The sequence below is a fragment of the Arachis ipaensis genome, chromosome B7 (assembly GCF_059453495.1).
Source record: "Arachis ipaensis isolate K30076 ecotype BB chromosome B7, ASM5945349v1, whole genome shotgun sequence".
Taxonomy (NCBI): domain Eukaryota; kingdom Viridiplantae; phylum Streptophyta; class Magnoliopsida; order Fabales; family Fabaceae; genus Arachis; species Arachis ipaensis.
The window spans coordinates 75393246-75406630 of record NC_142442.1 but is presented as its reverse complement, the minus strand read 5'-3'; the positions used below and the strand labels follow the sequence as shown (position 1 = coordinate 75406630).

Sequence of the window (13385 nt, the reverse complement as noted above, 5' to 3'; positions counted from 1 at the left end):
CTTGTAACCTGTCTTTAAATTCGGCTAGCTGCTTTGTTAGAAAGTCCAATTGCTGATTGAATTCAGCAGCTTGTTTTACAGGACTGAGTTCAGCAGTTACTGTTTTAACCTCTTCATTCATGGAAGGGTTGCTGCTTAGGTACAGATGCTGATTCCTGGCAACTGTATCAATGAGCTCTTGAGCCTCTTCAATTGTCTTTCTTATGTGGATAGATCCACCCGCTGAGTAATCTAGAGACATCTGAACTCCTTCTGCAAGCCCATAGTAGAAGATGTCTAACTGAACCCACTCTGAAAACATTTCAGAGGGGCATTTTCGTAGCATCTCTCTGTATCTCTCCCAAGCATCATAAAGATATTCATTATCTCCTTGTTTAAAGCCTTGGATGTCCAGCCTTAGCTGTGTCATCCTTTTTGGAGGGAAATATTGATTCAGGAATTTTTCTGTTAGCTGTTTCCATGTCCTTATGCTGGCCTTAGGTAGGTTATTTAACCACCTCTTAGCTTGATCTTTTACAGCAAATGGAAACAGTAATAGTCTGTAGACATCCTGATCTATTTCTTTATCATGTACTGTGTCAGCAATTTGTAAAAATTGTGCCAAAAACTCTGTAGGTTCTTCCTGTGGAAGACCGGAATACTGGCAACTTTGCTGCACCATGATAATGAGCTGAGGATTCAACTCAAAGCTACTGACTCCAATGGAGGGTATGCAGATGCTACTCCCATATGAAGCAGTAGAGGGGTTAGAATATGACCCCAGAGTCCTCCTGGACTGTTCATTTCCGCTTATGTACATGATGGAGAAAGGGAGATGATGTAAAATAGAGAAGATATTTTTATTTATTTATTTATTTATTTATTCCAAAAATGAAATAAATTAAAATAAAATAAATAAAAAATGAGTGGAGAATTTCGAAAAACTGAGGAGAGAGAAAAAGTGGTTAGGAAGTTTTGAAAAGGATATGATGATTTTGGAAAAAAAAGTTTTAAATTTTGAAATAAAAATCTGAATTTTAGAAATATATTTCGAAAATTTGTTTTTAAAATAGAGAAAAAAGATATTTTTGATTTTTTTAAGAGGAAAGAGAAAAACAATAAGATAGCACAAGATTTAAATTTTTTAGATCTAATGCTCCTTATTTTCGAAAATTTTGGAGGGAAAACACCAAGGAACACCAAACTTAAAAATTTTAAGATCAAGACACAAGAAAAACTCAAGAACACTTTGAAGACTCACAAGAACACAAGAACATGAAGGACGAACACCAAACTTAAAATTTTTAGAAAACCAAAATAAATTTTCGAAAATTTTAAGAAAAATCAACAAGAAAACACCAAACTTAAAGTTTGGCACAGAATTTAGTAGAAAAATTATTTTTGAAAAAGATTTTAAAAATATGATAGCCAATTACCATGAACATAAACACCACGTTCTAACTAATTGAGCTATAAATTTAAAGTGTTTTAACAAGGAATAAATAATAAAAGACTCTAAACCAAAAAAAAGAAAAATTTTTCCTAATCTAAGAAACAAAATAAACCGTTAGTTGTCCAAACTCGAACAATCCCCGGCAACGGCGCCAAAAACTTGGTGCACAAATTGTGAATCACACTTTTCACAACTCGTACCACTGACCAGCAAGTGCACTGGGTCGTCCAAGTAATACCTCACGTGAGTAAGGGTCAAATCCCACGGAGATTGTTGGTTTGAAGCAATCTATGGTTATCTTGTAAATCTTAGTGAGGAAGTCAATTATGTTTATCAAGTGAATTGCAAATAAACAAGAGAACATGGATTAAAGGTTACTTGTTATGCAGTAATGGAGAATATGTTGGAGTTTTGGAGATGCTTTGTCTTCTGAATCTCTGCTTTCCTCTGTCTTCTTGTTCACGCACGCACGTCCTCCTATGGCAAGCTGTGTGTTGGTGGATCACCGTTGTCAATGGCTACCTTCCATCCTTCCATTAAAAACTACGCTCACGCGCTCTGTCACAGCACGGCTAATCACCGGTTGGTTCTCGATCCGGTTGAAATAGAATCCTTTGATTCCTTTGCGTTTGTCACTAACGCTCAGCCTTCAGGAGTTTGAAGCTCGTCACAGTCATTCAATCCTTGAATCCTACTCGGAATACCACAGACAAGGTTTAGACTTTCCGGATTCTCATGAATGCCGCCATCAATTCTAGCTTATACCACGAAGATTCTGATTGAGAGATCTAAGAGATACTCATTCAATCTGATATAGAACGGAGGTGGTTGTCAGGCACACGTTCGTGGGTTGAGAATGGTGATGAGTGTCACGAATCATCACCTTCATCACAGTTAAGCGCGAATGAACATCTTAGATAGGAACAAGCGTGTTTGAATAGAAAACAGAAATACTTGCATTAATTCATCGAGACACAGCAGAGCTCCTCACCCCCAACAATGGAGTTTAGAGACTCATGCCGTCAAAGAGTACAAAGTTCAGATCTAAAATGTCATGAGATACAAAATAAGTCTCTAAAAGTTGTTTAAATACTAAACTAGTAGCCTAGGTTTACAGAAAATGAGTAAACTGTAACAGATGGTGCAGAGATCCACTTCTGGGGCCCACTTGGTGTGTGCTGGGGCTGAGACTTAAGAAATTCACGTACCTAAGGCTGTTTTGGGCGTTCAACGCCAGGTTTGGATCCATTTCTGGCGTTGAACTCCAACTTTTGATCCTTTTCTGGCGTTGGACGCCAGAATTGGGCAGAGGACTGGCGTTGAACGCCAGTTTACGTCATCTATCCTTATGCACAATATGGACTATTATATATTGCTGAAAAGCCCTGGATGTCTACGTTCCAACGCAATTGGAAGCGCGCCATTTCGAGTTCTGTAGCTCCAGAAAATCCACTTTGAGTGCAGGGAGGTCAGAATCCAACAGCATCAGCAGCCCTTTTTCAGCCTGAATCAGATTTTTGCTCAGCTCCCTCAATTTCAGCTAGAAAAATACCTGAAATCACAGAAAAACACACAACTCATAGTAAAGTTCAGAAATATGAATTTTTCCTAAAAACTAATAGAATTAAACTAAAAACTAACCAAAACATCCTAAAAACTATATGAAATTAACCCTAAAAAGCGTATAAAATATCCGCTCATCACTTATGCATCTCCACCACCATATACCTATGACCCTTACCTTCAATAAAATCCTCAATCACCACATTTTCAACCACACCAATACAACCATCTACCTTCTTACATACGACCTCATGATACCCATCAACATGAACTACCTCCCACATATACAACCTTCCTCCCAAACTATGAACCCCCTCTTTCACCACAATGTGGAGTTTCCCAACCCTTGCCCCAAGAAGATCAAGACCTTCAATTCTTTCTCCAAGTGCAAGAAGGATTTCGAAGATCACAAGGACAATTCGTGGCTACCATAGCCGAAGCGGTGAACCGTTTGGTTCTTTTACGCTCATCCGATTAAGGCACTCCTCTTGGAGGATGTGAAGGAGCAATTGAAGGGCATAGAGAAGAGGAGAGCATAGAATGTCAAGTGGATGAAGAGGAGCTAAGGTTTGAAGCGCAACATGAGGAGGAAGGTGAGATAAGTGAGCCGGAGGAGAGAAAGAGAGATATGAGGGAGATTGATCAAGATGAGGATTTCATCATTAATGATTTTCCGTCCTCCTTGGTCAATCCCCTTAATGATCCTAATGAGCCTCTTGCCATTGAGTTTGAGAAAGACATGGAGGTAGACTTCTCACAACTTCCTTGTTATGATGTGAGTGATGGAGAAGAGGAGGAAGAGGTTGGTGAGGAAGTAGTTAACAACCAAGAGCATATTGAGTGGGTGGAAATTTCATCTAGGAGCTTCATTAGCCCCCATCAATATGCTCCCTTAGAGACGGACTACCAACTCAAATTCTTTCTTGGGTTGGTACATAGTGGAGAAAGAAGTGTTGGTTGCCAAGAGAATCCAAGGTTCTTCAAGAAAATCCATTCAAGACTTGGAGTTCAAGCATGGTGTGAAGTACAATTGAGTTATTTTCGGAGAATGTTGGGGTGCTACAAGGTTAAATTGAGAGCTTGTCCATCCAACTTGGAGCATAGAAATCAACAAGAGGGAGAATAGGAAAATAGGACATGGGATCCAAGAGGAGACTTAAAGTGCAAGCTTGGATGGAGGTTCAAGGAGGAGTGGAAACACAAGCCACACTAACAAGAGTCTCCACAAAAAGTCCAACTTAAGGACTATAAACCAAAGTACTAGGTGGAGAGACACCCCACCATGGTAACATCTTTCTTACCCTTTTTCTTTGTTTATAGTCTTGGTTTTTTGCATTTTTGCTTGTCTTGGTTAGCTTAGGAGTAGTTTAATTGTGAGTTTAGTAGGTTAATTTTAGTATGGATCATGATTTTGTGATGTTTTGAATGTTTTGGGGTTGAATTTTGTTGACCTAAGGTTTAAATACCTTAGAATTTTGAAGAAAAATTTTAGGGAAAAACAGGGCATGTGCGTGTGCACACCCCTGTGCGCATGCACACAACAACAAAATTTCACCTTCTGTGCATACGCACCCACCTGTGTGTACACACACAAGCCTTTATACCCCCTGTTCGCAGCGCCAGCACAGCGTGTGCGTGGGCGCTCCCCTGTGTTTTGCACCTTGTGCGTACGCACACACCTGTGCGTACACACGCATCCCCTTATTCGCACCCTTTGTGCGAGCGCACAGGTCTGTGCGCGCATACACGTCTATACACTCCCTCTGTTGGGAGCGCTGGCATAGCCTGTGTGTATGAACCCCTGCCTCTTTTCGCTCTTGTGCGTGCGCACGGACCTGTGTGCTCACGCACACATGATCCTTACCAAAAGAAAAAAAAAGAAAAAAAAAGAAAAAAAAGAAAAAACAAAAAAAAAGAGAGTGTTCTGTGCGCTCGCACAGGCTTGTGCGTGCGCACACTTCTATATCCCTGCTCTGTTCGGAGCACTCGTACACCTTGTGCGAGCGCACACCTTCCCCTGTTTCGCCTTGTGTGCGTACGCACATGTGCTGTTTTAGGCAAATTTTGTTTGTGCTTTTCCTTAAACCGTAACGCACTTCCACCCCCTCCACTCCTCCCCTACCTTGCTTTTATCTTGTTTTCTACTTGTTTGACTTCGTTTTCATTGCATCTCATCTTTGTTTTAGTAATTATATTAGATTCGGTTTAGTTGTTTGTTAATTAAATAAGTTGCAAGTGTTTGGTTGATGTTGATTAGGTTGTTTCTTGGTTGAATTTCATCAATGCATTTATACTTTGCCTTAAATTACTAGCACCTAATTGAATTTGCACATTTACATTTTGTTGCATATTAGGTAAAAAATTTTATAAGTGCACATGGAATTTAGTGAATTGAATTGAGTTGCTTGTTCATCAGGGCTTTTTAGTCATTATAATCAAATCACAAGATCCTTGTTTCTCGTTAATACTTTGCATTTGTTTGAGTTGAGTTGAATTGACTTGATTCCTCTCAAGACATGTCACTTTTTGTAACAAACACCTTACCACGTGATTATTTGAATATTTCTAAGGATGAATAAGTAATTTTCTTTTCATCATTGCATTGGTTATTGTTTGTTGTGCTATTTTTTTTATCAATTTTTCTCTTTCACTTGCACACCTTCAATATCCAATATTTGCTAAATTCAATTCACTCTTGTTGCAATTGCTTAAGCTTGCTTATCTTTAATTGATGCTCATTTATTGCTTGCATCTTAGGCCGTTGATGACTTGCATCATCTACCCTTCTTTCTTGCATAAAGAAAACCATAAAAGAGCATAAATCTCATTTGATCAGTACAATTCATGCATTATTTGATGAATATTATGGTACACCATTTTGAGATGAGTTGTGCTGAATTTCAGGTGAGAAAAGCATCAAAAATGGGGTGGAAGACAAACAAGAAGCTGGGCGTGTGAAACTGGCGTGCCACTTGAAGCAAACGCCACAAAAATGTACTGGCGTGGCACGCCAGGAGCTGGGTGTGGCACGCCAATACTGAAGTCCAAAGAAGAGATTCAAAGCATGCATATGGGCGTGGCACGCCAGAGACTAGGCATGGCACGCTGATACAAAATTCCAAAGAGCCATAATGGAGGACACAAAAGGGGCGTGGCACGCCAAGCTGGGCGTGGCATGCCAAGCTGGGCGTGGCACGCCTGACCCATCAACTACTATGGGCGTGCCACTTGAGCAAAGGGGCATGGCACGCCAACTCACCATTCCAAGAAGAACCTTCACTGTGGCGTGCCACTTGATGTCGAAGGCGTGGCACGCCAACCCCAAGAAGTCACTTGGGCATGCCACTTGAGAACCTAGGCGTGGCACGCCAAGCTTGAAGAGTTCACAAATCCATGGGCGTGCCACTTGAGCAGCATGGCGTGGCACGCTGGTACAACAATCTAGGCGTCGCACGCTGGTTTAAGTTTTCAGAGAGGATGAAGGAGGCTAATTATATGGGGCGTGCCACTTGGTATCGAAGGCGTGGCACGCCATTCACTATTCTTCAGTTAGGCGTCCCAGTTGAGCAACCAGGCGTGGCACGCCAGTGTCATTCAAGAGAGAAGCATTGGGGCGTCCCACTTGAGCTCGTGGCGTGGCACGCCAAACAGAGGAACCACTCACTCACAAAAGGGGCGTGGCATGCCGGACCCTGAGCGTGCCACGCTAGTTCAACTTTCCAGAGAAGCCTAGCCAAGCATGAAGCAAGGGCGTGGCACGCCAGTACAAGTTTCCAGAGGCAAAGAGAAGTGAGAAAGGCAAGGGGCGTGCCACTTGAGCTCGAAGGCATGGCACGCCAACACAAGAAATCCACTATGGCATGCCACTTGAGTTCGAAGGCGTGGCACGCCAAGGTCAAGAGAGGGACGAGCGTGCCACTTGAAGGAGTACCAACCACACGCCAGTTAAGAAGTCATGCTTATTGAGTGTTTTCTTTTCCCTCTAAAATATAATTTTTCTTTTTCACTTTTGTAATTCTTTTATTTTACTAGGAGTAGTATAAATACCCCCAAGGAGTACTGAAGAAGGGGGTCAAGCAGTCAGTTTTACATCCACTTTTACACTTCACTTTTGAGTACTTGTTGAGCTATGAGTAGTGGTGCACGAAATTGTGATCATCAACAATGGAGCCAAAGACTTGGAGCTCTCAAACGTGAATCACACTTTGTCACAAATCCGCACAACTAACCAGCAAGTGCACTGGGTCGTCCAAGTAATACCTTACGTGAGTAAGGGTCGATCCCATGGAGACTGTCGGCTTGAAGCAAGCTATGGTCATCTTGTAAATCTCAGTCAGGTGGATTCAAATGGTTATGGAGGATTGATAATTAAAAGAAAAATAAAACATAAAGTAAAGATAGATATACTTATGTAATTCATTGGTAGAAATTTCAGATAAGCGTATGAAGATGCTTTGTTCCTCTTGAACCTCTGCTTTCCTATTGCCTTCTTCCAATCATTCAGACTCCTTTCCATGGAAAGCTTTATATTGGGCATCACCGTTGTCAATGGCTACTTCCCGTCCTCTCAGTGAAAATGTTCCAAATGCGCTGTCACCGCACGGCTAATCATCTGTCGGTTCTCGATCATGTTGGAATAGGATCCATTGATCCTTTTGCGTTTGTCACACGCCCAACAATCGCGAGTTTGAAGCTCGTCATAGTCATCCCTTCCCAGATCCTACTCAGAATACCACAGACAAGGTTTAGAGGTTCCGGATCTCAGGAATGGCCGCCAATAATTCTAGCCTATACCACGAAGGTTCTAATCTTAGATCAAAAACCCAAGAGATACACATTCAAGCTTGTTTACATGTAGAACGGAAGTGGTTGTCAGGCACGCGTTCATAGGTGAGAATAGTGATGAGTGTTACATAATCATCACATTTATCATGTTCTTGGGTGCGAATGAATATCTTGGAGAAGAAATAGACTTGAGTTGAATAGAAAAACAATAGTACTTTATTAATTCATGAGGAACAACAGAGCTCCACACCTTAATCTATGGTGTGTAGAAACTCCACCATTGAAAATACATAAGAACAAGGTCTAGGCATGGCCGAGAGGCCAGCCTCCAAAACGTGATCAAAGGATCAAAAGATAATCCAAAGATGAAAAGTGTGAAAATACAATAGCATAAGGTCCTATTTATAGAGAACTAGTAGTCTAGGGTTTACAGAAATAAGTAATTAATGCATAAATCTTCTTCCGGACCCACTTGGTGTGTGCTTGGGCTGAGCATTGAAGCTTCCATATGTAGAGACTTTTCTTGGAGTTAAACGCCAGCTTTTATGCCAGTTTGAGCGTTTAACTCCAGCTTTTGTGCCAGTTCTGGCATTAAACGCCAGAATTCTTGAGCTGACTTGGAACGCCGGTTTGGGCCATCAAATCTTGAGCAAAGTATGGACTATTATATATTGCTGGAAATCCCAGAATGTCTAATTTCTAACGCAATTAAGAGCGTGCTAATTGAGAATCTGTATCTCCAGAAAATCTACTTCGAGTGCAGGGAGGTCAGAATCCAATAGCATCTGCAGTCCTTTTTCAGCCTCTGAATCAGATTTTTGCTCAGGTCCCTCAATTTCAGCCAGAAAATATTTGAAATCATAGAAAAATACACAAAATCATAGTAAAGTCCAGAAGAGTGATTTTTATTTAAAAACTAATAAAAATATAATAAAAACTAACTAAAATATACTAAAAACATACTAAAAACAATGCCAAAAAGCGTATAAATTATCCGCTCATCACAACACCAAACTTAAATTGTTGCTTGTCCCCAAGAAACTAAAAATCAAATAGGATAAAAAGAAGAGAATATACAATGAATTCCAAAAATATCTATGAAGACCAGTATTAATTAGATGAGCGGGGCTTTTAGCTTTTTGCCTCTGAATAGTTTTGACATCTCACTTTATCCTTTGAAGTTCAGAATGATTGGCTTCTATAGGAACTCAGAATCCAGATAGTGTTATTGATTCTCCTAGTTAAGTATGATGATTCTTGAACACAGCTACTTTATGAGTCTTGGCCGTGACCCTAAGCATTTTTTTTTCCAGTATTACCACCGGATACATAAATGCCACAGACACATAAATGGGTGAACCTTTTCAGATTGTGACTCAGCTTTGCTAGAGTCCCCAATTAGAGGTATCCAGAGCTCTTAAGCACACTCTTTTTGCTTTGGACCATGACTTTAACCGCTCAGTCTCAAGTTTTCACTTGACACCTTCACGCCACAAGCACATGGTTAGGGACAGCTTGGTTTAGCCGCTTAGGCCAGGATTTTATTCCTGTGGGCCCTCCTATCCACTGATGCTCAAAGCCTTGGATCTTTTTTATCACCCTTGCCTTTTGGTTTAAAGGGGTATTGGCTTTTTCTGCTTGCTTTTCTTTTTCTTTCTCTTTCTTTTATTATTTTTTTTCGCTTCTTTTTTTTTCTTCTTTTTTTTTTGCAAGCTTTCCACTGCTTTTTCTTGCTTCATGAATCAATTTTATGATTTTTTAGATTATCAAATAACATTTCTCCTTTTTCTATCATTCTTTCAAGAGCCAAAAATTTTAACATTCATAAATAATCAAATTCAAAAATAAGCACTGTTCAAGCATTCATTTAGAAAACAAGAGTATTGCCACCACATCAAAATAATTAAATTGTTTTAAAATCCGAAATTCATGTACTTCTTTTTCTTTTTCAATTAAAACACTATTTATTTCAGAAAGGTGATGGATTCATAGGACATTCATAACTTTACGGCATAGACACTAAGACACTAATGACCATGTAATAAAGACACAAACATAGATAAACATAAGCATAAAAATTCTAAAAATAGGAAAATAAAGAACAAGGAAATTAAAGAATGGGTCCACCTTAGTGATGGCGGCTTGTTCTTCCTCTTGAAGATCTTATGGAGTGCTTGAGCTCCTCAATGTCTCTTCCTTGCATTTGTTGCTCCTCTCTCATGGTTCTTTGGTCTTCTCTAATTTCATGGAGGAGGATGGAATGCTCTTGGTGCTCCATCTTTAGTTGTCCCATATTGGAACTTAATTCTCCTAGGGAGGTGTTAATTTGCTCCCAATAGTTTTGTGGAGGAAAATGCATCCCTTGAGGCATCTCAGGGATTTCATGATGAGGAAATTCCTCATGCTCTTGGTGAGGTTCTCTTATTTGCTCCATCATTTTCTTAGTGATGGGCTTGAGGTCATGCCTTCTTAGTTGAACTGGCTTCCCTCTTGAAAGGGACCTCAGGGATCACTTTTTTTTTTGCAACAACTTCATAGAAGTGGTCTTGATGCAACCTTGAGATGAATCTCTCCATCTTCCATGACTCGGAGGTGGAAGCTTTTGCCTTCCCTTTCCTCTTTCTAGAGGTTTCTCCGGCCTTTGGTGCCATAAATGGTTATGGAAAAATAAAAAGCTGAGCTTTTCCACACCAAACTTAAAAGGTTTGCTCGTCCTCGAGCAAAAGAATAAAGAAAGGAGGAGAAGAAGAAGAGATGGAGGAGATGGAGGTGTGTGAATTGTTCAGCCAAAGGGGGTTTTAGGTGGTTTTGATGTGGAAAAGGAAGGAGTGATGGTTTGAATTTGAGTGCGTGGGTGTAAGTGGGTTGTATGATGGTATTAGAAGAGTAATGGAGGTGATTGGTGGAGGTTATTTGGGGAAGAGTATTGTGAAAAGGTGTGAAGAAGTGAGAGAGAGTGAGTTGAGGTTGGTGGGGATCCTGTGGGGTCCACAGATCCTGAGGTGTCAAGGATTTCTCATCCCTGCACCAATTAGGCGTGCAAAACGCCCTCTTTCTGCCAATCCTAGCGTTAAACGCTAGGCTGCTGCCAATTTCTGGTGTTTAATGCCAGCTTCTTGCCCATTCCTAGCGTTAAACGCCAGTCTGGTGCCCATTTCTGGCGTTAAACGCCCAGAATAGTGCCAGATTGGGCGTTTAACGCCCATTCTGCTACCTTTACTGGCGTTTAAACGCCAGTAAGCTTCTCCTCCAAGGTGTTCTATTTTTAATACTATTTTTCCTTCTGTTTTTACTTTTTCAATTGTTTTTGTGACTTCACCTGATCATTAACCTACAGAAAACATAAAATAACAAAAGAAAATAGAAATTTAACATAGATAATTAAAGATTGGGTTGCCTCCCATCAAGCGCCTCTTTAATGTCAATAGCTTGACAGTAGGCTCTCATGGAGCCTCACAGATGTTCAGAGCAATGTTGGAACCTCCCAACACCAAACTTAGAGTTTGAATGTGGGGGTTCAACACCAAACTTAAAGTTTGGTTGTGGCCTCCCAACACCAAACTTAGAGTTTGACTGTGGGGGCTCTGTTTGACTCTGTATTGAGAGAAGCTCTTCATGCTTCCTCTCCATGGTTACAGAGGGATATCCTTGAGCTTTAAACACAAGGGAGTCTTCATTCACTTGAATGATCAATTCTCCTCTGTCAACATCAATCACAGCTTTTGCTGTGGCTAGGAAGGGTCTGCCAAGGATGATGGATTCATCCATACACTTCCCAGTCTCTAGGATTATGAAGTCAGCAGGGATGTAATGGCCTTCAACCTTTACCAAGACATCTTCTACAAGTCCATAAGCCTGTTTCTTTGAATTGTCTGCCATCTCCAGTGAGATTCTTGTAGCTTGTACCTCAATGATCCCTAGCTTCTCCATTACAGAGAGAGGCATGAGGTTTATGCTTGACCCTAGGTCACACAAAGCCTTCTCAAAGGTCATGGTGCCTATGACACAAGGTATTGAGAACTTTCCAGGATCTTGTCTCTTCAGAGGTAATCTCTGCCTAGTCAAGTCATCCAGTTCTTTGATGAGCAAGGGGGGTTCATCCTCCCAAGTCTCATTACCAAATAACTTGGCATTTAGCTTCATGATTGCTCCAAGATACTTAGCAAATTGCTTTTCAGTAACATCTTCATACTCTTCAGAGGAAGAATACTCATCAAAGCTCATGAATGGCAAAATTAAATTCAATGGAATCCCTATGGTCCCAGTGTGAGCCTCAGATTCCCATGGTTCCTCATTAGGGAACTCCTTGGAGGTCAGTGGACGTCCATTGAGGTCTTCCTCAGTGGCAATCACTGCCTCTTCCTCCTCTCCAGGTTCGGCCATGTGAGACGTGTTTATGGTCTTGCGCTCTTTCTTTGGATTCTCTTCTGTATTGCTTGGAAGAGTACTAGGAGGGAGTTCAGTAATTTTCTTACTCATCTGACCCACTTGTGCCTCCAAATTTCTAATGGAGGACCTTGTTTCAGTCATGAAACTTTGAGTGGTTTTAATTAGATCAGAGAATATGGTTGCTAAGTCAGAGAGGTTCTGCTTAGAATTCTCTGTCTGTTGCTGAGAAGATGATGGAAAAGGTTTGCTATTGCTAAACCTGTTTCTTCCACCATTACTGTTGTTGAAACCTTTTTAAGGTCTCTGTTGATCCTTCCATGAGAGATTTGGATGATTTCTCCATGAAGGATTATAGGTGTTTCCATAGGATTCTCCCATGTAATTCACCTCTTCCATTGCAGGGTTCTCAAGGTCATAAGCTTCTTCTTCAGAGGAAGCTTCTTTAGTACTGCCTGTTGCTACTTGCATTCCAGACAGACTCTGAGAAATCATATTGACTTGTTGAGTCAATATTTTATTCTGAGCTAATATGGCATTCAAAGTATCAATTTCAAGAACTCATTTCTTCTGATTTATCCCATTATTCACAGGATTCCTTTCAGAGGTGTACATGAATTGGTTATTTGCAACCATCTCAATGAGTTCCTGAGCTTCTGCAGGTGTCTTCTTCAGATGAAGAGATCCTCTAACAGAGCTGTCCAATGACATCTTGGACAGTTCAGACAGACCATCATAGAAGATACCTATGATGCTCCATTCTGAAAGCATGTCAGAAGGGCACCTTCTGATTAATTGCTTGTATCTTTCCCAAGCTTCATAGAGGGATTCATCTTCCTTTTGTCTGAAGGTTTGGACTTTCACTCTAAGCTTACTCAATTTTTGAGGTGGAAAGAAATTTGCCAAGAAGGCATTAACTAGCTTTTCCCAAGAGTTCAGGCTTTCTTTAGGTTGTGAGTCCAACCATGTCCTAGCTCTGTCTCTTACAGCAAAAGGGATGAGCATAAGTCTGTAGACTTCAGGGTCAACCCCATTGGTCTTGACAGTGTCACAGATTTGCAAGAATTCAGCTAAGAACTGATGAGGATCTTCCAATGGAAGTCCATAAAACTTGCAATTCTATTGCATTAGAGAAACTAATTGAGGCTTAAGCTCGAAGTTGTTTGCTCCAATGGCAGGGATTGAGATTCTTCTCCCATAGAAGTCGGGAGTAGGTGCA

General features: G+C 40.8%; 1 non-coding gene across 1 annotated transcript; it reads left to right on the top strand.

Moving 5' to 3' along the window:
• Nucleotides 1-12931: 12931 nt before the first annotated feature.
• Nucleotides 12932-13039, top strand: LOC148553020 (small nucleolar RNA R71). The gene has a single exon (XR_015893854.1). It is a non-coding gene; the product is annotated as a small nucleolar RNA R71 (small nucleolar RNA).
• Nucleotides 13040-13385: the final 346 nt, after the last annotated feature.